General features: G+C 38.4%; 1 protein-coding gene across 1 annotated transcript in view; it reads right to left on the bottom strand.

Moving 5' to 3' along the window:
- The window catches only part of LOC150076467 (protein-lysine N-methyltransferase EEF2KMT), a 196,603-nt gene extending 172,458 nt beyond the window's left edge, over positions 1-24,145 (bottom strand). Inside the window, exon 1 of the mRNA XM_090387367.1 lies at positions 24,096-24,145. The gene's annotated coding sequence lies outside the window, so the exon portion shown is untranslated. The remainder of the gene's footprint in view (positions 1-24,095) is intronic.
- Between the last annotated feature and the right edge of the window lie 656 nt (positions 24,146-24,801).

Genomic DNA, 24,801 nt, shown 5'->3' with positions numbered 1-24,801 from the left:
TCTTGTATTCTGTGTATCTTGTAAACTCCTCTGACCGTTTTGGTCGTCCCAGAGTATAAACAGAAAATTTATTATTATTTTTTTTTATTACTGCAGTCTTGTCTAGATGATCCTGCAATGCTTCTTTAACAGTGATTCCATTATTTTCCCCAGAACACAAGTTAAACTCACAGGTCTATAGTTACTTGTGTCACCTTTTGAACCGCCTTTATGAATTGGTGATACATTTTCACAACTCCAGTCCATGGGGACCTCCCTTGAGTCCAAGGAAGCTCTCATAATTATGGCTAAGGGTTTACTTACCTCCTGTGCTGCCTCCTTCAATATAACTAGATAGATCCTGTCTAGCCCAGGTGTCTTTTTCTGTTTAACTTCAACAATTTCTCCTCCAATTTGCTCTCAAGTTATTACAAAATCTCTTAGCTCCCTGTTAGAGTTTGATACACCTCTAGAACCACTTATTGAATAACTCCTCATGTATGAATGTAGATGCAAAAATATGCATTCAGTTTATCAGCTACCTGAGCATGATCATCAATAGTCAACCCATCTATTTTAAATGGTCAATTTGATTCATCCCTTTCCTTCTAGAGTTTATATAAGTAAAGAACTCTTCGCTGTTTTTCTTTGCATCCTTTCCCAAAGATTTCTTGTAATCTGCCTTCCGCTTGCCAACCTTCTTTGTGACTTGATTACAGACAAGTTTATATCTGCAATAGGCTTCTGAATCGCCTGATTATTTATATGCAACCCATACATTTTTCTTCTCTGCCACGAGCCTCATTAATTCATCTGGAATCCATTTAGGGCTGAACCTCGAACAGTATTTCTCAGTTGGAATGAAAAGCCTAGTAGCCTACAAGATTTAGTCCCCGCAGGCTTCTCATTTAGAATTCAACATTGGTAACATCATCAGTTGATCTCACTGTACAGAATTTAAAAACTATCCAAGACCCCCTGTAGTCACCTTTACGAAAGCAAAAAGCGCTTCCCTTTAGCCTTGATGGTAATTATATCTTTAAGTAATTCCCATATTAGTACATTGTGATCAATGCCACTCAGTGGTTCTTTTTATCTGCAAATTCTTGATGCATGAATATTCACTGCTGATAATCAGATCAAGAGTATTACTCCCTTTGGTTACCTCTGAACATGCTGCTGTAGAAAACAGGCATCCAATAAATCCAAAAAATTCTTGCTAGCGTGCGAGTCACAAATCCACAAGTTCCAGTCAATATCTGGAAAGTTGAAATTCCCCATTTAAGAAGTTCTGATTTAGTGGACCACTTTATTTCTCTGCGCAATTGCTCATTATGCTAATCAGATTCATCACGCCTAAAAACACATACCTGCTCTCACTTTTCCTTTCCCATTGCTTATATCACACCAAACAGACACAACATTGCATTGTCCACCAAAATCAATTGGATACACTTCCTTAGATTTTATGTGTTTCTTAACTAACAGCATACACCCTCCTCCCTTCTTGTCCTAAAACTATCTAAGACCCCCTGTAGTCACCTTTACGAAAGCAAAAAGCGCTTCCCTTTAGCCTTGATGGTAATTATATCTTTAAGTAATTCCCATATTAGTACATTGTGATCAATGCCACTCAGTGGTTCTTTTATCTGCAAATTCTTGATGCATGAATATTCACTGCTGATAATCAGATCAAGAGTATTACTCCCTTTGGTTACCTCTGGAACATGCTGCTGTAGAAAACAGGCATCCAATAAATCCAAAAAATTCTTGCTAGCGTGCGAGTCACAAATCCACAAGTTCCAGTCAATATCTGGAAAGTTGAAATTCCCCATTTAAGAAGTTCTGATTTAGTGGACCACTTTATTTCTCTGCGCAATTGCTCATTATGCTAATCAGATTCATCACGCCCTAAAACACATACCTGCTCTCACTTTTCCTTTCCCATTGCTTATATCACACCAAACAGACACAACATTGCATTTGTCCACCAAAATCAATTGGATACACTTCCTTAGATTTTATGTGTTTTCTTAACTAACAGCATACACCCTCCTTCCCTTCTTGTCCTGTCAATCCTGCCTGTACATATTGTACTCCCCCACATTGCAAATTCTGCACTGCTTATTCTATGTGACACCACATCCTGATATCTCAACAATATCTGCCTTTGATGCCTTGACTAGCACTTCAAGATCATCAAATTTATTAACTATACTCCCTAGCATTGGTGTACATGCAAGTATACAAGCACCTGTTTCTATTCTTTGTTACCCTAACACAGCCCATGTAATTATTGTTCCACTATGACTACCAACAGTAATGGAAATCTCCATTGTCTTGCTTTCCATGCTGCTGCTCATTCTGATAGAAGCAGTGCAAGAATCACTTTTGCCTCTGCCTGTTAACTTTTCAGTCTGTGTACCTTCCCAAGCTAGCTGCTTTCCGACCCACCTAACACTTCTCAATAGCAACAGAAAATATTCTCGCACCCCTTCTATTTCACTATACACCATCCCTGTAGTAGAAGTCTCTCCTGTCAACAAACATACACCAGGCTGAAAAAAATTCTACCCCTTGATCCTTACGCAATGTCTCCAGGGCCGAATTTATTGCAAGGCTATTATTATTATTATTGTAAATGTTTTTTCAAATAAGATAATACAAATTATAAACAATTTGAGGTTTAATACCGAGAGAAAAGTTAATCACACAGCCAACAACACAAACACTGGGAGTAGCAGGATTAAGCTTAGGAAACCTTGGATGACTAAATAAATGGAAGAACTAATGGTACAAAGGGATAAATATTTCAGACAGTATAGAAATTGTCCATCAAAGAAAGAACATTATCACAATTATAAAACACTCAGAAATAAAGTGACAGGTATGATAAAAAAGCAAAAAAAACACTTATTACAATCATCTTTTCATTGATAAGCAGATAACACAAAAGGATAAATGGAGCATTATAAATAACATGTTAAGTACAAGGAAGAAAAAGTCAAGAGGAAACCAAATTAAAACACTAGTAGAACAGATTTCTGGTGCAAACAAACAATATGAGGCTGCAAATAGGTTTGCCAAAGCTGTATTAGATCTCAACAGATATTTAATATATTATTGCCAAGATTCCTTTACTCAACAAGATAGGCTGCCTCAGATAATGAACTCTTGTGTAGTCTTAGCTCCACATTATACTGAGATTCTTAAAATTATAGAACAATTAAAGAACAAGAAAAATCTTACGGACTGGACTGTATTACAGTAACCGAGGTAAAGAGAAACAAAGAACAATTCTCTGTTCTCTTGGTAGAGCTAATAGCACGGAGTCGGGAAGGTATCCTACAAATTTACTCTCATTTAAGGAATTCCTATATATAAAAAGGGACCACCTGATGACTTTTGCAATTACAGACCAATAACAATACAGTCAATTTTAAATAAGATAATAGAAAATTATATATTTTCCCATATAAGCAAATATTTACATCAATATGGACTGTTAAACAACTCTCTACTCTCATATCAGAAGGGCAAGAGCACACAGACATTAGAGAACATAGTAGACTCTCTAAACTTACATTTAAACAACAATAACTTCATATTGATTTTATTTATAGATTTGACCAAAGCATATGACTTAATTGATATCCCAATATTGCAACAGAAATTACTGAAATATGGTATAAGGGGAAGACTCAATCAACTCCTAGCAAATTATTTAACCAAGAGAAAAATAACAGTAGAAGTAGAAAATACAAAGGGAAAATCTTATAATGTAAAGAGAGGAGTACCTCAGAGCACACATGCTGGGCCAATCATGTTCAACATCTATATAAATGACATATTCGAAGTAATTAAGAACTCCTTTATAAAAATTTATGCAGATGATATAATCTTATATACAATAGGAAAGAACCTAACAAATATGGAGAATGATTTACAACAGGATGCAATACATTTACAAACTTGGTTGCACGATAATAAATTAGCACTCAGCTTTGAAAAAACAAAATTTTTGGTAATAAGACCTCCTCATCAAACCTTCGACATTCATCCCTCTATTAAATTACATAAACATGAATGCCTACATGATCAGAATTTCCAGAATTGCAAATATCTAACTGTGGAAGAAGTTTCAAATCATTGCTACCTTGGGTTTTGGATTGACTACAATTGGGCAATGCATATAACAAATTTGTACAAAAAAAATGAGATTTTATGTGTACTTTTTTTACTACATTAAGAATAAGTTAAAACTTTGAACAAAAGTTACCTTATTTTATGCATTAGTGGACTCCCAACTCAATTATTTAGTGAATATATGGGCACAAGCAAATAAAACAGAAATAAGGGCAATAAACAACTTAATGAATAGGATTCTAAAACTTTTCATGGGGACAAACTCTTGGAATGACCTGAACAAGAGAAGGCAATTTTTGTTGAAACATAAAATACTGTATCCAGTTCAAAAACTGAAGTTAAATCTATTCTTAAAAAATCTTAACACTATTTTGGAAGAGTCGAATCTGCAAAGAAATGTCTCACAAAATTTAAGGAACCCAAAAGCAATTACTTTGCCTCACCTAGGATACTAAATAGATTTGGAGATAGGCACACAATGAATATAATAAACAACTTGTTGGCTAGAATTGATTTCAGGCTCACGCGAAGTTACACATCTCCAAATTAAAATTCCTAATAAGAAAATTCTTGATACTCAATGACACAATAGATTAGAATTGATATGCAGATAAACTACTACCTCTGTTTACAGTGTGGAATATACTATGTGTAGTGACTTCATAGTCTTTTCTGTAAGATAACAAATTTGTACAAAACTGTTGTAAAGGAAGAATTACAACTTGTTGTCCAGAAATTTACTTTTCTTAACAAGTTCATTTATTGTAAACGAATTCTCTTGATAAATAAAATTGCATTGTAATGTATTATTATTGTTGCTCATATATTGTTTTTCCCTCATTCGTGAATTCCACTCGGTGACAGGTACTGCTACCAAGTACACAGGGTGGTTGTAATGTCTGGTATTACTGTCAGTCGAAGAAATCTCTGACTATCCTACAGGTGTTCAGGATTGCGACTTTCTGGAGTTACTTGTAGGTGTTCTCTGGGAGACCTATTGCTGCTAGGCTGCTTTGTAGACTCTTTGGTACCATACCGGTGGTTGACATGATGATTGCGATGGTTGATACTTCTTGCTTATGCCACATCTCCTTGATCTCATGTCTCAGGTTCGTGTACTACCTAATTTTTTCCTCATCGGTTTTCTGGACATCGCTAGTGTTCGGCACCTAGCTGAACACTAGCAATGTCCAGGTACTGCCAGGGGTTCGTACGTGTAGTATGGTACACTTTCTTTGGTCAACTGGTATTTCTACATTAGCTTCTGATGTATTATTCTGGCTACCTGGTCATGTATATGAGTGTACTCAGTCTGGGTGATCGCCTTGCACCCTGCGGTGATGTATTGGATCGTTTCTGAGGACAGGTGGCATCGTCGACATGTGTCATCTGACATTCCGTGCCCTTTTCCGATGTACTTTTTATAGTTTCTGGTGTATATTACTTGGTCTTGGATGGCGAGCATGAATCCTTCAGTCTCAGGAAGAGCGTCCCGCTTGTGAGCGAGACACTCTTCCCTGAGACTGAAAGCATTTCACTGGAAGCAATTTTATCCGATGTGATCTTCATGAAGGTCATCGTAGTGTCTACCACGGAGTGTCTTCTTTGCCCATCTCTCTAACTTCGTTTCTCGTACCGTCTGGGCGGGAAGGGTTTCCTCGCTTAGGTTGAGTGGTGTATACCACTTATCTATCTTCCTTATGGCCTGGCGGAGTGGTGCTATGTTGTTCTAGAAGTAATCCTTCACATTAACTATCGCTGTTTTCTGTTGTTCTTTCATGTCTATAAGGCCCCTTTCTCCCATTTTCCGAGGTATTGTTATTCTCTCCACTGCTGACTTCGGGTGGTGTTGGCGACTCTTAGTCATAATTCTCCTTGTCTTTCGGATGATATCTTTTAGCTCGGTGTTAGTCCAATCTATGACACAGAATATGTATGTTAGTACTGGAGCTGCATAGGTGTTTATGTCTTTAACTGTGTTCCCTCCATTCAATTTTGCTTTCAGCAGGCTTCTGAGTCTCTGATGATAATTTTCGGTCAGGAACTTCTTGATTTCCTTGTGTTCTAACTGCTCAGCCTGCATCATCCCTATGTATTTGTAGGGCTCTCCTTCTTTCATAGCTAAAATATCTTTACCAATGAGCAGCTGGTAGTTTCGGCCAACTAATTTTCCCTGGTGCAGTGTGTGGGTCTTGCATTTTTCTAGAACAAATTCCATCCTGATGTCCTTGATGAATTCTTCGGTGATCCGGAGTAGTTGCTGGAGTTGCTTCTCGGTTGCCGCTTAGAGCTTGATGTCATCCATGTACATCAGGTGGGTGAGGGTGTGCAGGTTCTTTCTTCCTTCTTTGAGGTTATATCTTTGAGGTTATTATTATTATTGTTGTTGGTCTTATATTATTTCTCCCTGATTGGCGGATTCAACTCTGTGACAGGTACTGCTACCAAGTACACGGGGTGGTTGTAATGTCTGGAGTTACTGTCGATCGAGGAAATTTCTGACTATCCTATAGGTGTTCAGGATTGCAAATTTCTGGAGTTCCTCATAGGTGTTCTCTGGGAGACCTATTGCTGCTATGTAGAGTCTTTGGTACCATACTGGTTGTTGACACGACGATTGGGATGGTTGCTACTTCATGCATATGCCACATCTTTTTGTTCACATGTCTCAGGTTCGTGTACATCCTATTTTTTTCCTCATGGGTATTCTGAACATTGCTAGTGTTCGCCACCGCTATGACAATCAGGTAGGTAGCCTTTTCCATCTTTTTCACAAGGGTTATGTCCGGTCTTTTGTGATGGTCTTATCCTTTATTATGGCGCGTTCCCAGTACAGCTTGTGGATTCGGGTCTCTAGTACTGCCTGGGGTTCGTACTTGTAGTGTGGTACACTTTCTTTGGTCAACTGGTATTTCCTCGCTAGCTTCTGATGTATTATCCTGGCTACTTGGTCGTGTCTATGAGTGTACTCAGTCTGGGTGATTGATCACCTTGCATCCCGCAGTGATGTGTTGGATCGTTTTTGAGGCCAGGTGGCATCGTCGACATGGGTCATCTGACATTCCGGGCTCCTTTGAGATGTATTTTCTATATGTTGTTGTTGTTGTTGCTATTTGGTTTTTAGGAGCATTAGCAACTAAGGCCATATTGCTCCGGCATATTGCTCCGGCATATGCGGTGGTCATTTCCTGACATTTCCGCATCCTCCATATTTGGTGTATTTTCTATAGTTTCTGGTTTCTATCGGGGTAATCGGGGTCTATTTTCTATAGACCCCCAATTACCTGGTCTAGGTTGGCCAGCATGAATCCTTAAGTCTCGGGGAAGAGCGTCTCACTCGTGAGCCATGCATTGGAAGCAATGTTTTCGATGTGATCTTGATGGAGATCATTGTAGTGTCTACCCTGAAGTGTCATCTTTGCCCACCTTTCTATCTTCGTTTCCTGTACCGTTTGGGTGGGGGGGGATTCCTCGCTTAGGTTGAGTGGGTATATCACTTATCTGATGGGTGAGTGGTGCTGTGTTGTTCTCAAAGTAATCTTTTAGGTTAACTATCGCTGTTTTCTGTTGTTCTGTCAGGTTTATCAGGCCCCTACATCCCTCTTACCAAGGTATTGTTATTCTCTCCACTGCTGACTGCGGGTGGTGTTGGCAACTCTTGGTCATCACTGTTCTTGTCTTTCGCATGATATCTTCCAGCTCGGTGTTAGTCCAATCTATGACCCCGAATGTGTGTTAGTACTGGTGCTGCATAAGTGTTTATGGCTTTAACTGTGTTCCCTCCGTTCAATTTTGCTTTTAGCAGGCTTCTGAGTCTCTGGTGATATTTTTGGTCAGGCACTTCTTGATTTACTTATGTTCCAACTGCTCAGCCCGCATCATCCTTAGGTACTTGTAGGTCTCTCCTTCTGTCATAGCTTTGATCTCTTTACCAGTCAGCAGCTGGTAGTTTTAACCAACTAATTTTCCCTGGTGCAGTGTGTTGGTCTTGCATTTTTCAAGACCAAATTCCATTCTGATGGCCTTGCTGAATTCTTCAGTGATCCGGAGTAGTTGCTGGAGTTGCTTCTCAGTTGCAGCATAGAGCTTGATGTCACCATGTACATCAGGTGGGCGAGGGTGTACTGGTTCTTTCTTCTGTCATTGAGGTTATATCCATACTTGCTGTAGTTGAGCATGGTGGATAGCGGGTTGAGTGCTAAACAGAACCATAGTGGGCCCAGAGCATCTCCCGAAAGATTCCTCTTCTAATGAGGAATTGGCCTGGTTGTGATGTTTTCGACCTTAATCGTGGTACTGCATTTCGTCATTGTTGCTCCTAGGAAGTTTGTCACTATCAGATTGACCTTGCAGATCTTCAGGGTCTCAATTAGCCAGCTGTGAGGTAAGGAGTCGAAGGCCTTGCGGTAATCAATGTAGGCCATGTAGAGGTTGCTGTGCTTCTTGAAGGCTTGCTCCATAACTGCAGAATCTATGGTTAATTGCTCATTGCATGCTTTGCTCCTCCGCTTGCGTCCTTTCTGATGTTCGGCCATTATGTGCTGACTCTCTAAGTGGTCTGATATCTTCTTAGTTATGCAACTTGTCAGGATCTTGTACATTATTGGGAGGCATGTGATTGGCCTGTATTTCGCCAGGTTTCTTGTATCTTCATCTTTAGGCTTCAGGTATGCGACTCCTTCAGTGAGAAACTTTGGGATTGTATCCAGGTGCCTTATCATTTGAGTGACCTGCTCTGCTAGGTGCTTATGTGTGCAGGTGAGCTTAGTGTACCAGTATTTTCAGATGTTATCAATTCCCAGGGTTAGCCAGTTGTCTGTGTTCCTGATCGACTGTTTTACTTCTTCTTCTCAAATCTCCCATTCTCTCATCTCTTGCATGTCCTTCGTTTTCTTCTGTTCTACTTCTCTCCCCGGTGGCCTGCTGTTATGTCTTACTTCACTGCTCCAGATATTTCCCCAGACCTCTTCAATCATCTTCTTCTTGGGTGGTCCATGTCCTTCTTTCTCGTGTTCGCCCAGTTTCCTGTAGAAGGCTCTTTGGTCCTTATAGAAGATTCGGTTATTTTCCTCTGGGAGCTCTCTTTGTATCGGTGTAGTCTCTTGTTGAGTGCGAGGAGGTTCTGCTTCAGTGTGTCTAAAAAACTGCTAGCTTGGGGGGAGACAAAGACCAATAGATTGACAGTAGCCACTGGCAGAGGTGAAAGAGATTCTTGCACTGCTTCTATTAGAATGAGCAGAAGCCTGTAAATCAAGATGCATGATATTTCAGAGACTGCTGGAAGCCATTGCGGAACAAGTAAACACATGGGTTGTGTTAGGGTAGCTAAGAATAGGAACAGGTGCATGTATACTTGCATATACACCAATGCTAGGAGTTTGGTAAATAAATTTGATCAATTTGAGGTATTGCTCAAAACATCAAAGGCAGATATTGATGGGATATCAGAGACATGGTGTCACACAGATATAAGGAATGCAGAACTGGAATTTGGGGAGTACAATGTGTACAGGAAGGATAGACAGGATATGAAGGGAGGAGGGGTTATGTTATTAGTTAAGAAACACAAAATCCAAGGAAGTGAAGCCTGTCAAAATCACTCGACAGTGCAGTGTCGAGTCAGTTTGGTGTGACATAAGCACTGGGAAATAAAAATGAGAGTAGGTGTGTGTTATAGGCCAAATGAATCTGATGAGTATAATGAGCAATTGTGCAGAGAAACAGAGTGGGCCAGTAAATCAGAGTTTATTATAATGGTGGATTTTAATTTCCCAGAGATTGACTGGAATTTGTGGTTTGGTCACTCACACACTAGCAGGGCTTTTGTGGATTAATTGGATGATTGTTTTCTACATCAGCATGTTCGGGAGGCAACTAGAGGGAGTAATACTCTTGATTTGATTATCAGCAGTGATTCTTCATGCATTAAGAATCTGCAGATAAATGAACCACTAGGTGGCAGTGATCACAGTGTGCTGAAGTGGGATTTACTCAAAGAGGTAACTACCATTAGGGGTAAAGGGAAGGGTTATTGCTTCCGTAAAGGCGACTACGATGGACTGAGACAGTATTTAAATTCTATACAGTGATGATGTTACCAACAGCAAATTCAAAATGGGAAGCATTCAAAGAACTTATCTTGGAAGCTACTATGCTTTACATTCCAACTAAGAAATATTGTTCAAGGTTTAGGCCAAAATGGATGTCAGATGAACTAATGAGGCATATGGCAGAGAAGAAAAATGCATGGGATACTTACAAATTAACACATGACACAGAAGCCTATGATAGATACAAGTTGATATGCAACCAAGTTACAAACGAGGTTAAGCAGGCGAAGGCAGATTACGAAAAATCCTTGGCAAGGGATGCAAAGAAAAACAGCAAAAAGTTCTTCACTTATGTAAACTCTAGAAGGAAGGGGATGACTCAGATTGGTCCACTTGATATTGATGGGTCAACTGTTGATGATCCTGCTCAGGTAGCTAACAAACTAAATGAATATTTTGCATCAACATTCACACATGAGGAGTTATTGAGCGAGGGGAATGCCAGAGATGTATTCAACTCTAGCAGTAAGCTACAGAATCTTGAAATAACTGGGTATAAAGTGGAGGAGAAACTGTTGAAGATAAACACAAGAAAGGCACCCATGGTGGATGGGATCTATCCAGTTATATTAAAGGAGGCAGCAAAGGAAGTAAGCAAACCCTTAGCCATAATTATGAGAGCTTCCTTGGACTCAGGGGAGGTACCCATAGACTGGAAATGTGCAAACGTGACCCCAATTCACAAAGGAGGATCAAAGGCTGACACAAGTAATTATAGACCCGTGAGCTTAACTTCTGCTCCAGGAAAATTAATGGAGGCACTGGTTAAAGAAGCACTGCAGGATCATTTAGACAAGACTTCAGTTATAGCTCGGACACAGCATGGTTTTGTTAAGGGGACGTCCTGCCTGACTAATTTGATTGGATACTATGATGCAGTCACAAAAGAACTGGATGCAGGAAATAGCTTTGATATTATATACTTGGATCTTAGAAAGGCTTTTGATACTGTTGCACATGGAAGACTGCTACACAAATTGGAGCAGTGTGACACTGGAGGCAAATTGCTGCTATGGATAAAGGGGTGGTTGAGGGGGAGAAAACAGAGAGTGGTAATCAATGGACACTGCTCATCGTGGACTAATGTTATTAGTGGAGTCCCTCAGGGTTCAGTATGGGGTCCTTTCTTGTTTTCTGTATTTATAAATGATATTGATGATGGTATATCAAGCTTAATGTACAAGTTTGCAGACGATACAAAGGTTGGCAGGGTTGTCAAGGACACTACTGACACTATGCTGCTGCAACAGGATCTGGAAAGGTTGAGCAGATGGGCTGAGAGGTGGCAAATGAAGTTTAACATTGACAAATGTAAAGTACTACACATGGGAAACAGCAACCCCAGAGCAACGTATCAACTCTGTGGTACTACGCTGACAGTGGTAGAGAATGAAAGGGACTTGGGGATGGTTGTGCAGGCAGATATGAAGTTCCCTGAGCAGTGCAGACGGGCTGCAAGAGTAGCTCATGGAGTATTGTCAATGATATACAGAAATTTTTCCAGCAGGGATAAGGAGGTGATTATTCCCTTGTATAAGGCAATGGTCAGGCCACACCTAGAGTGCTGTATACAGGTCTGGAGGCTTCATTTCAAGAAGGATGTAGAGCTGCTGGAACGAGTACAGAGAAGGGCAACAAGATTAGTGAATGGAACAAAGGGTTGCTCTTACGAAGAAAGGCTTAAGTTTTTCAAATTACAGTGTCTGGAGACTAGGCACCAGTGAGGTGATCTGATAGAGGTGTATAAAGCCTTGAATGGTTTGAGCATGCTCAATACTGATGGGATTCTTCCTCTAGCTCAGAATAATCACCTGAGAGGGCATAAATTCAAATTGAGGAAAGACAGATGTAGGATAGACGTGCGGAAATTCGCCTTTAGCCAGCGGGTGGTTGGTTGGTGGAACAGACTTCCATCCCTTGTCGTGGAGGTTGATAGCCTAAATAAGTTTAAGGCTCAGCTGGACAGGTATTTTGAACGAACAGAGGGGTGAAGTGGAAGTGGGTTTTTTTTTTTTTTTTGGCTGATGCTGCATAAGCTTGCTTTCTTGCATCAAATGCCTCTACTAATGCTAAAATGCTATTCCCCTATTCTCTGATTGTTTGTATGTTATTTGGTTTTTAGGAGCATTAGCAACTAAGGACATATTGCTTCGGGGATATGCGGCAGTCATACCCTGACCTTTCCGCATCCACCGTATTTGGTGGTCACGGGCTCGAACCCCGGTCTAATCAAGAGGCGTGTGCTATGCACTGCTGCTCCTGTCCACCTGGCTATGGAGGCACTGCTATTCTCTGATTTCTGGTCTCATGTTTGCTGTCTCTCTTGAGGATGCTCTTCACCTTTCCAATCAATTTCTTACTTCTATTACCCTGTTGGTACTGGGTCAACTGACCTATCTTGACAAATCTTCTATCATCTGCTGAAGTCTTCTTTCCCAAGCTGGCAGTTCCTTCTGGTGCTGGTCTCTCGTTTCTTTTCCATTAATCCTAGTGGCTGCTATGGTAGCACAGTATATGGCTGTGTGGATAGCCTCCAGCGTTGCACCATTCTTGTCAAGGTAATGTGGCATTATTTGCCGATTGAGGTGGTCTGTTACTCACCACAGGATTTTATTTGTCCTCTGCTTAGGTATCATGTGGGTTCTTGTGGGTAGTCTTTCGAATTCTGTTAGGACCTTCTTCCAATTGTCTTCTATTCTGGATAGCATGACTTCGTCTCTTTCCACTTCAGCTACTCTGGGTTATATTTCTTCTTGCTGTTCCTCCTCTGGTTCCATATTGACCATATTCTTTGTAGAAGATTGTGCTTTGTAGAAGATCGCTGACATCCTGCTTGATTTTTTCCAAGATGGCAGGAGCTATTAGGTATCGATGGTCCTTCTCTGGTCTGCTAATCGCTGTTCGGTGACCTGAATCTCCAGGTATCGTTCTAACCACTTGGTATGTAGTCGCGATCTATACATTGTCATATCAGTCTCTAGCCTGGTTATTTCATAGTATGCTCGCATGATGTATGTATTCATTTCAATGCTCCACGTCATGCGCTGGCGTTTTCCTTCCTGGGTGGCCACTAGCGCAGTTGCGCAGGAAACACTTCCATTTAGTGAGGCTGTTTGGTCTTGCCCTTCTTTTATGGTAGTCTTATGGGAGACAGAAAGGCTAATGTCCCCCATAAGGCTACTTCACTGTCTTGCGTGGGAGACTCTCTCCAACTTTTCGAACCAACCCCTCTGCTAAAGGCCTGAATGCGAGTGACTTTATCCTGCGCCACATTCTATGCAGTATGAATATTTATCTGCGACATCATCCATCTATGGAGGTGGACTTGTTTAGCTTCAGCTTATGTCCAGTGGTTTATTTATTTATTTCGTTAGTTCTCACGAATGACACCAGATGTGCCACTCTCTGCCTCAGCCATCACTCCGACCTTGGGGAAGGTAAGTCCAATGAGGTAACTTTTGCGATGTTTTTTTTTTTTTATCATTTAATATTATTATTATATCGGTCTCTCCAGCGTAATAGAGCCATGCTTCCACCAATGCGAGATTCGAGCCTGGGCTTATCAGGCTGGTAGTCCAGTATCTTAACCACTGGGCCATCGCACCCCTTATTAATAATAATAATATTATTATTATTATTGTTGTTGCTCTTATATTATTTCTCCCTGATTGGGGGATTCCACTCCGTGACGGGTACTGCTACCGAGTACACAGAGTGGTAATGTCTGGTGATAATGTCGGTCGAGGAAATCTCTAACTATCCTACAGGTGTTCAGGATTGCGACTTCTGGAGTTCCTTGTAGGTGTTCTCTGGGAGACCTATTGCTGCTAGGCTGCTATGTAGATTCTTTTGTACCATACCGGTGGTTGAAACAACGATTGGGATGGTTGATACTTTTTCCATATGCCACATCTCCTTGATCTCATGCCTCATGTTCGTGTACTTCCTAATTTTTTCCTCATGGGTTTTCTGGATATTGTTAGTGTTGGGGACCGCTATGTCAATCAGGTAGGTAGCCTTTTCCATCTTGTCCATAAGGGTTATGTCCGGTCTGTTGTGCGGGATGGTCTTAACCATTTTATGACGCGGTAAGTACAGCTTGTGGATTCGGTAAGTACAGCAAGTGGATTCGTACTTGTAGTATGGTACTTTCTTTGGTCAACTGGTATTTCCTCGCTAGCTTCTGATGCATTTCCTGGCTACCTGGTCGTGTCTACGAGTGTACTCAATCTGGGTGATTACCTTGCACCCTGCGGTGATGTGTTGGATCATTTCTGAGGACAGGTGGCATCGTCGACATGTGTCATCTGACATTCGGGCTCCTTTGAGATGTATTTTCTATAGTTTCTGGTGTTGATTACCTGGTCTTGGATGGCCAGCATGAATCCTTCAGTCTTGGGGAAGAGCATCCCACTTGTGAGCCATGCATTGGAAGCAATGTTTTCGATGTGATCTTGATGGAGATCACTGTAGAGTCTACCATGGAGTGTCTTCTTTGTCCATCTCTCTAACTTCGTTTTTGTACCGTCTGGGCAGGAAGGGTTTCCTCGCTTATATTGAGTGGTGTATACCACTTATCTATCTTCCTTATGGCCTGGTGGAGTGGTGCTGCGTTGTTCTTGAAGTAATCCTTCGGGTTAACTATCGCTGTTTTCTGTTGTTCTACCAGGTCTATCTGGCCCCTTCCTCCCTCTTTCCGAGGTATTGTTATTCTCTCCACTGCTGACTTCGGGTGGTGTTGGCGACTCTTGGTCATCATTGTGCTTGTCTTTCGGATGATATCTTCTAGCTCAGTGTTAGTCCAATCTATGACCCCGAATGTGTATGTTAGTACTGGAGCTGCATAGGTGTTTATGGCTGTAACTGTGTTCCCTCCGTTCAATTTTGCTTTCAGCAGGCTTCTGAGTCTGATGATATTTTTCGGTCAAGCACTTCTTGATTTCCTTGTGTTCTAACTGCTCAGCCTGCATGATCCCTAGGTATTTGTAGGTCTCTCCTTCTTTCATAGCTTCGATCTCTTTACCTGTCAGCAGCTAGTAGTTTCGGCCAACTAATTTTCCTTGGTGCAATGTGTGGTTCTTGCATTTTTCTTATTATTATAAGAAAAATGCAAGATTATTTCTTATTATTATTATTATTATTATAACAAAGTGGAACACTACTACAAAACTAACAACAAAAAAATAAATGACAAGCCTACACTAATTGTGAAATTTTCGAATCAAGTGGTAAAGGAAAAATGGATTTTTGACTCACAGCAAATGATGTATTTCAGAACAACAGCAGTGCTCCAATCTACATAAATGACCACTTAACATTTATTTTTGGAAACAAAACAATTAGAAAAACTCACAGTTTCAAATTTTTATGGTTAAAACATGGAAGGATTTACGTGAAGAAGAATGACTCTTCAAGAGCTATAAGAATCTTGAGTTCAAAGGACCTGCAGTATATAAAATAGACTCCTTCATTGTGAATAATTGTAATTTCTTGAAATCTAGGCCTAAGGTAATATTAAGACATCAGGTATGCTTTTTGAGGAATCACAAAATTTCAATTCACCTTTACATTTTTTAAAAAATCCAAATATCCGAGCTCTTTTAATCGATAAAAAAACAGTTTTTTCTGGTAGCTCTACACACCAGGTCATTAAGAAAAAATTGGTTTAACTTTTTGAAATATATAAATGCAATGAAAAAATATATTTCTTGTATAGTTTTAACATAGGTTAACATAAAAAGTGATGAAATTGCCAACTATAACATACTAGGATATGACAAGGTCTATAAGTTGAGAGGGTTGAGAAGGGGTGGTGGAATAATAATATACTATAGAACATGCTATAAGGCAATACAGGTTTACCACGAGACTCAGTCTTGCAAAAACTGCTGTCTCAAATAATTAGGAGAAGATCCACAGAACACATTCATGATTTGTGCTTTTTATAGGCCACCATCAGATTCTATAAACACTTTTCTAATAGAATTAGATAACATAATTCTGCAATGGGAAGACATACAAGCTGATAAGACCATACTAGTGGGAGACTTTAATATCAATTTACTAAATGATTAAACAGAAAATGTAATATTCAGATACTCTGCAATCTTAAATAATTATGGATTTGAACATACCTTATTTGGAACAACAAGGCAACAAAGGATGGAGGAAGATAGAACAGAAAGCTCCTGCTTAGATCATCTTATAACAAATATAAAGTTGAAGTATGCAAATTCCTACATACTACTATATCAAGTTTCAGATCATAGAACATGCATACTAATAATAGATATGTACTCAAAACAACACCCATGTGAACATAAAAAATTAACAAATGTTGCAAAGAACAAATATTTATCAACAGGCAAGCTGAAACAACACAGAAAACATGTTAAGACAAGAGCAAGCATCTTATACAACTAATGTAAATGTATTTTCAAATAAAATAATACAAATGATAAACAATTTGAGGATTAATATGGAGAGAAAAATAAATCTCTCAGCTTGCAACACAAATTCTAGGATTAAACATAAGAAACCTTGGATGACAAGAGAAATTAGAAAAATTAATGGTACAAAGAGATAAATACTTCAGGCAGTATAGAAATTGTCCATCAAAGATAGAACATTATCACAATTATAAAACAATTAGAAATAAATTGACAGGTTTGATTAGAAAGCAAAAAAACACTTACTACAATCAACTTTTTATGGATAAACAGATAACTCAAAAGGATAAATGGAGCATTATAAATAACCTGCTAAGTACAAGGAAGAAAAAGTCAACGGGAAATCAAATCAAAACAATATTAGAACAGGTAACTGGTACAAATAAACAATATGAGGCTGCAAACAGATTTGCCAAAGCTGTATTAGAGCTCAGCAGATACAATATACACTATTGCCAAGACTCCCTTGCTCAAAAAGATAATCTTCCTCAGGAACTCCTGTGCAATCTTTGCTCCACAGTACACGGAGATTCTCAAGATCATAGAACGGTTAAAGAACATTCTACAGGGATGTGATACACTTAAATAGAAAGGATGCAAGAATATTTGCTGATGCTATCAAGGCAGTGTTAGGTGGGTCAGCAAACTGCTAGCTTGGGGGGATACGAGGACTAACTGATTAACAGTAACCACTGGCAGAGATGAAAGTGATTCTTGCACTGCTTCTACTGGAATGAGCAGAAGCCTGGAAAACAAGATGCAGGATATTTCAGAGACTGCTGGGAGTCATTGCGGTACAAGTAAACACAAAGGTTGTGTTAGGGTAGCTAAGAATAGGAGCAGGTGCATGTATAATAGGGCTTGCATAAAACCGAGAAATTTCAAAACCGAGTTTAACCGAAGTTTACTCTTAAAACCGGTTTTAAAACCGATTTTCTCAGACTTAGGGAAAATAATTAAAAGCTTATAACATAAGTATTTATTTTATCTTGGGTAGATTGTACAAATCGTAATCAAATCTTTTAAACAAAATCTATCACCTCTTATAGTAAAAAAAATAAAAAAATTAAAATGCTCCAAAAAAGTAACCAGCTTGAGATTATACAAAATTAAATATTGTATTCAAATCCTTTGAATAAACACTACCTTCTCTTATAGTAAACAAAAAAAAATTAAGCCCTATAATAATAATAAATAAATAAAAATAATGTGAAAAAAAACAGCTTGGGGAAATTACTTTACTATTTATTGCTCAGCTTTTTTCTGAAAAGGGTCCTTTAAAAAACACAGTATATTAAGCATTTTTCCTGATAGACTTGACCTTATTTTTGTGTTAAAGAGACCAGTGATCGAAAACACTCTCTCAGATTGGACACTTGTTGGTTTAGCAAGCGCTCTATAAATTTTCTCCAGCTTTTCACTTCTACTGCTAGTTGCCTCCAAAATTTTAAATTCTTTGCTGATTTCCAATTCACTCGGATATTTTGAAGGCTCTTCAGTTAATCTCTTTATTATACTATCATACTCTCACATGAGTGTATCTCCAACATCGGAACTAGACGCGTCTTTGTTTTCTTCTAAAAGAACAGTTCGTTTATTTTCAGTTTCTTCATTCAATGCTAAGACTCCTTCGGAATGTTTTGCAAATAATCTCTGATAAATCTCTTCAGCATGCTTTTTCAAAACTTGCTTACTTGGAAAATCAAAAGTTCTTGAACCTGAATCTTCTTTCCTAAACTTCTTGGGGTTGTGTAGATAGATCAGCAAAGCCACAGTTTGGCAATTTCGTCTTGCACTGTAATGCTGCAAAAGGCTTTGGTGAAACTTTAAAGCAAATGGGTTTTCTGCTGTACCAAGCTTAGCAAGCAGAAATTCTATTAAAGACTCTGCTTTAAGTAAGTCTGTATCTTCTGAGGTTATAGCCTTCAGAATCATTTCAACTGGTCACAAAGTTTCACACAGCAATTCAAGTGTTTTCCAGTCATCGTCAGACACAGCTTCAGTTGACAGTACAGTGCTGTACATAGAGCATTTGGAATGCAATTTTTCAATTTCAAAAATCTCTCAATCATATAGAATGTGCTATCCCATCTAGTCTTGCAATCTAATAGAAGTTTATATTCTTTCCCATTAAATTTTGCTTTAACAAAATTTTGTAATATGTCATTTTTGGTAGGTGATTTTCGAAAAAGCTTGCAAATTTTTCTGACTTTGTTAATAGTTTGTGCAATATTGGCCATTGGATTGAAGAAATAAATGAGCTCATCGGTAAAGTCGGTTTGATAAAGCATGCCTTGCTGTCTTTCTACAACTTCTTCATCATCACTACTTTCTTCATTAATTTCATTTTCTTCATTGTCTTTGGGGACTCAGAGACTGTGGCACCATAACTGATTGCTTTTTCATAAAGTACATCTATAACTGACAGATGTATACAATGGGCTATACATTGTTGATGATTAGGCGTAATTTGCTTACTAAACTTAATCATCATTGCTACTCCATCGGTGGTGCAGGCAACAATATCCTCATCCAAGTTCAAACCAAATTCCTTCAAGTGTCCATTCACAATCTTCTCAGTTCTTCTGCTATCAAGTGAACCATTAATCTCAATAAGATCTAACGGCCAATGATGGTCTTTTGAATGCACATTTATATTCATATACCTTTTATTTTGTATAGACGTATATTCGTCTAGAGTCAATGAACACCGTGCACCCAAAACCAATTTTTGAAATGCTGAATGAGTTCTTCTTTCTTAGTTTTATAATAATTCAGAACCATATTTTAATTCCATTCACTGAGGCTGGTGGTAATTTATCGTATTTATTTCTCTGAAGGTGAAGGCTTGATTGTATAAACCCACTCTTGGCAATTGAATTAAAAGAAAATCCATCTAAAGCAGCTAATTTTGAAATCTCTTCTTCCATAGATTTTTTAACGGTAAGTTTTCTAATGTTCTTACCATTTTTACGGGAGGTTCACTGTTATCTTGTTTAATGTCAATCTGATGCATTTTCTTTAAATGCAACATCAAAGATGATGTAGATCCTCCAGACGACTTCATTATCTTCTGACATTTCGAACATTGTGCTTTATCTTTGCTTTTTCGAGCAAAATAATTCCATATATTTGATTTCATCTTAGACATATTAAGAGTAATAAATATTAATTAGTAGGAATTTATATCACCGACAATTTTAAATAAAAATATTGAAGATAACAAAGGCACAATACTATGCATCACTTCCGCAAGCACTGAATGAAGAGTCTAAACAAGGCAAGTTTCAAATTTTTCACGAAAGAAATTTTTTATTTATTTACTTGCAATTTTTTTCCCCAATTAAATCTATTGTATTTTTAAAATTACATAAAAAACTAAATTTGGTGAAGCTGCTTTTTGGAGAACATTTGATCGCAAATTTAACAGGAATAAAGAAGCAAAAAACTTTCTACGATTGAAATTTGATGCAATATTCAGCGAATCAGTTTCTAGTGAGTAACCATCAATAAGGCGCGTTCCATAACTTGACTGGCGAACAAGATATTGAGCATTTTCTTTTACGCTATTGCTCCGACTCACTCAGTCGTAAATCAGTACACCTGCATCGTGTCGTGATACAGGTGGGAAGATAAAAGGTACCCCTCCTAGATTTGGGCCACTTTCCCATGAGATTCGTACCTAAACATAAAATAAAATAAAAAACATGTTTAAAACATAAAGCAGTTGAACGATCCAGACAAACGAATAAACAAAAGAAAATATGCGTAACAAAAAACTATATTCGAGGGCTAACTAAGAAAATATTCGAATCCGGTTTTAGAAGCTCGGTTTTGGTTTTAACAACTCAATATGAAAACCGATTTACAAGCCCTAATGTACACCAATGCTAGGCCAGTAAATCAGAGAGTCTTATAATGGGGGATTTTAATTTCCCAGATATTGACTGGAATTCGTGGGTTGGTCACTCACACACTAGCAAGGCTTTTATGGATTTATTGGATGATTGTTTTCTACATCGGCATGTTCAGGAGGCAACTAGAGGGAGTAATACTCTTGATCTGATTATCAGTAGTGATTCTTCATGCATTAAGAATCTGCAGATAAAGGAACCACAAGGTGGCAGTGATCACAGTGTGCTGAAGTGGGATTTACTCAAAGAGGTAACAACCATCAGCGGTAAAGGGAAGGGTTATTGCTTTCATAAAGGCAGCTACGATGGTCTGAGAGTGTATTTAAATTCTATACAGTGGGACCAACTGATGATGTTACCAACAGCAAATTCAAAATGAGAAGAATTCAAAGAACTTATCTTGGAAGCTACTAGGCTTTACATACCAACTAAGAAATATTGTTTAAGGTTTAGGCCTAATTGGATGTCAGATGAAGACATATGGCAGAGAAGAAAAATGCATTAATGGGTGACATGGAACTCTTGATAGATATAAGTTGATCTGTAACCAAGTTACAAAGGAGGTTAGGCAGGCGAAGGCAGATTACGAGAAATCTTTGGCAAGAGATGCAAAGAAAAACAGCAAAGTGTTGTTTACTCATGTAAACTCTAGAAGGAAGGGGATGAATCAGATTGATCCACTTGATATCGATGGTTCAACTGTTGATGATCCTGCTCAGGTAGCTAACAAACTAAATGAATATTCTGCATCGACATTCACACATGAGAAGTTATTCAGTGAGGGGAATGCCAGAGGTGTATTCAACTCTAGCAGTAAGCTAGATAATCTTGTAATAACTGAGAGTAAAGTGGAAGAGAAATTGTTGAAGATAAACACAAGAAGGCACCTGGGGTGGATGGGATCTATCCAGTTTTATTAAAGGAGGCAGCAAAGGAAGTAAGCAAATCCTTAGCCATAATTATGAGATTGGACTCAGGGGAGGTACCCATAGACTGGAGATGTGCAAATGTGACCCCAATTCACAAAGGAGGATAAAAAGCTGACACAAGGAATTATAGACCTGTAAGTTTCACTTCTGTTCCAGGAAAATTAATGGAGGCACCTGTTAAAGAAGCACTGCAGGATCATCCAGACAAGACTTCGGTTATAGCTCGGACACAGCATGGTTTTGTTAAGAGGAGGTCTTGCCTGACCAATTTGATTGGTTACTATGATGCAGTCACAAAAGAACTGGATGCAGGGAATAACTTTGATATTATATACTTGGATCTTAGAAAGGCTTTTGATACTGTTGCACATCGAAGACTGCTGCACAAATTGGAGCCGTGTGGCATTGGAGGCAAATTGCTGCTATGGATAAAGGGGTGGTTGAGGGGGAGAAGACAGAGAGTGGTAATCAATGGACACTGCTCATCATGGACTAATGTTATTAGTGGAGTCCCTCAGGATTCAGCGTTGGGCCCATTATTGTTTTCTGTATTTATAAATAATATTGATGATGGTATATCAAGCTTAATGTCCACGTTTGCAGACGATACAAAGCTTCGCAGGGTTGTTAAGCACACTACTGATACTATACTGCTGCAACAGGTTCTGGAAAGGTTTAGCAGATGGGCTGAGATGTGGCAAATGGAGGTTAACATTGACAAATGTAAAATACTACATATGGGAATCAGCAATCCTGAGCAACGTGTCAACTCTGTGGTACTACACTGACAGTGGTAGAGAATGAAAAGGACCTGGGGGTAATTGTGCAGGCAGATATGAAGTTCTCTGAGCAGTGCAGATGGGCTGTAAGAGTAGCTCATGTTGCCTTGTCAATGATATACAGGAATTTTTCTAGCAGGGAGAAGGAGGTGATTATTCCCCTGTATAAGGCAATGGTGAGGCCACACCTTGAGTACTGTATACAGGTATGGAGGCCTCATTTCAAGAAGGATGTAGAGCTGCTGGAACGAGTACAGAGAAGGGCAACAAGATTAGTGAATGGAACAAAGGGTTGCTCTTACGAAGAAAGGCTTAAGGTTTGCAAATTACAGTGTCTTGAGACTAGGCACCTGCGAGGTGATCTGATAGAGGTGTATAAAGCCTTGAATGGTTTGAGCGTGCTGAATGCTGATGGGATTCCTCCTCTTGCTCAGAATAATCACCTGAGAGAGTATAAATTCAAATTGGGGAAAGACATATGTAGGATAGACGTGCGGAAATTTGCCTTTAGCCAGCAGGTAGTTGGTTGGTGGAACGGACTTCCATCCCTTGTTGTGGAAGTCGATAGCCTAAATAAATTTAAGGCTCAGCTGGACGGGTATTTCGAACGAATCAGAGGGGTGAAGTGGAAATTTTTTTTTTTTTTTTTGGCTGATGCTGCATAAGCTTGCTTTCTTGCATCATATTCCTCTACTAATGCTAAGAAATCTTACGGGCTTGACTGTATTACAGTAACTGAAGTAAAGAGAAATAAAGAACAGTTAACTGTTCTCTTGGTGGAGCTTATAGCACGGATGATGGCGTCAGGAGACTATCCTACAAACTTACATTCTTTTAAAATAATCCCTATATATAAAAAGGGACCACCTGATGACTTTTGTAATTATAGACCAATAACAATACAGTCAGTTATAAATAAGGTAATAAAAAATTATATATTTACCCATATAAGTAAATATCTACATCAATATGGACTGTTAAATAACTCTCTATTCTCATATCAGAAGGGTAAGAGCACACAGACATTATTAGAGAGTTTAGTATACTCTTTTAACTTACATTTGAACAAAAATAACTTCATAATGATCTTATTTATAGATTTGACCAAAGCATATGATTTAATTGATATCTCAACCTTGAAACAGAAATTACTGAAATATGGTATAAGGGGAACAGTCAATCAACTCTTAACATCTTATTTAACCAAAAGAAAAATCACAGTTGAAGTAGAGAATACAAAGGGAAAATCATACAATATAAAGAGAGGAGTACCACAGGGCACCCATGCAGGGCCAATCATGTTCAACAAATATATAAATGACATATTCGAAGTAATTAAGAACCCCTTTTTAAAAATTTATGCAGATGAAAAAATATGAAAATGATTTAATCTTATATACAATTGGAAAGAACCTTACAAAACGGCATTAGATTTACAGCAGGATGTAATACATTTACAAAATTGGTTGCATGACAATAAATTAGCACTCAGTTTTGAAAAAACCAAATTCTTGGTTAATAGACCCCCCCCCCCCTCACCAAACCCTGGACATTCATACCTCTATGAATGTCCAGGGTTTAATTACATAAACATGAATGCCTACATGAACAGAACTTCCAGAATTCAATTGTGTAACAGTTGAAGAAGTTTCAAATCGCTGTTACCTTGGGTTATGGATAGACTATAATCTAAGTTGGGCAATGCAAATAACTTGTACAAAACAATGAGATTTTATGTGTACTTCTTTTATTATATTAAAAATAAATTAAATCAAAGAACAAAAGTCACCTTATATTATGCATTAGTGGACTCCCAACTCAATTATTTAGTAAATGTATGAGCAAGAGCAAATATAACTGAAATAAGGGTTATAAACAATTTACTAACAGGATTCTGAAACTGTTAATGGGGACAAACTCTTGGAATGATCTGAATAAGAGAAGGCAATTTTGTTAAAATACAAAATACTATATCCAATTCAAAAACTGAAGTTAAATTTATTCTTGAAAAATCTTAACACTATTTATGAAGAGTTGAATCTTCAAAGGAATGTCTCACACAATATGCAGTTGTTTTGCCTCACCCTAGGGTACTAAATAGATTTGGAGATAGGCATACAATGAACATTAAATAACTTGTTGGCAAGCGTTGATTTCAGGCTCAGGAGAGGTTATTCAATCTCCAAATTAAAATTCCTAGTAAGAAAATTTTTGATACTCAATGATACAGTAGAATAGATTTTCAATGAGGATCAATCACTACCTCTGTTTACAGAGTGGAATGTACTATGTGTAATACATTTAAATAACATTTAAACAACAATAACTTCATAATGATTTTATTTATAGATTTGACCAAAGCATATGACTTAATTGATATCCCAATATTGCAACAAAAATTACTGAAATATGGTATAAGGGGAAGAATCAATCAACTCTTAGCATGTTATTCAACCAAAAGAAAAATAACAGTTGAAATAGAAAATACCAAGGGG

Source organism: Mastigoproctus giganteus, chromosome 13, assembly GCF_048544385.1.
Source record: "Mastigoproctus giganteus isolate SK-2022 chromosome 13, ASM4854438v1, whole genome shotgun sequence".
Lineage (NCBI taxonomy): Eukaryota > Metazoa > Arthropoda > Arachnida > Uropygi > Thelyphonidae > Mastigoproctus > Mastigoproctus giganteus.
Note: the sequence above shows the minus strand (reverse complement) of the source record. Positions and strands in the feature narration are given on the sequence as shown.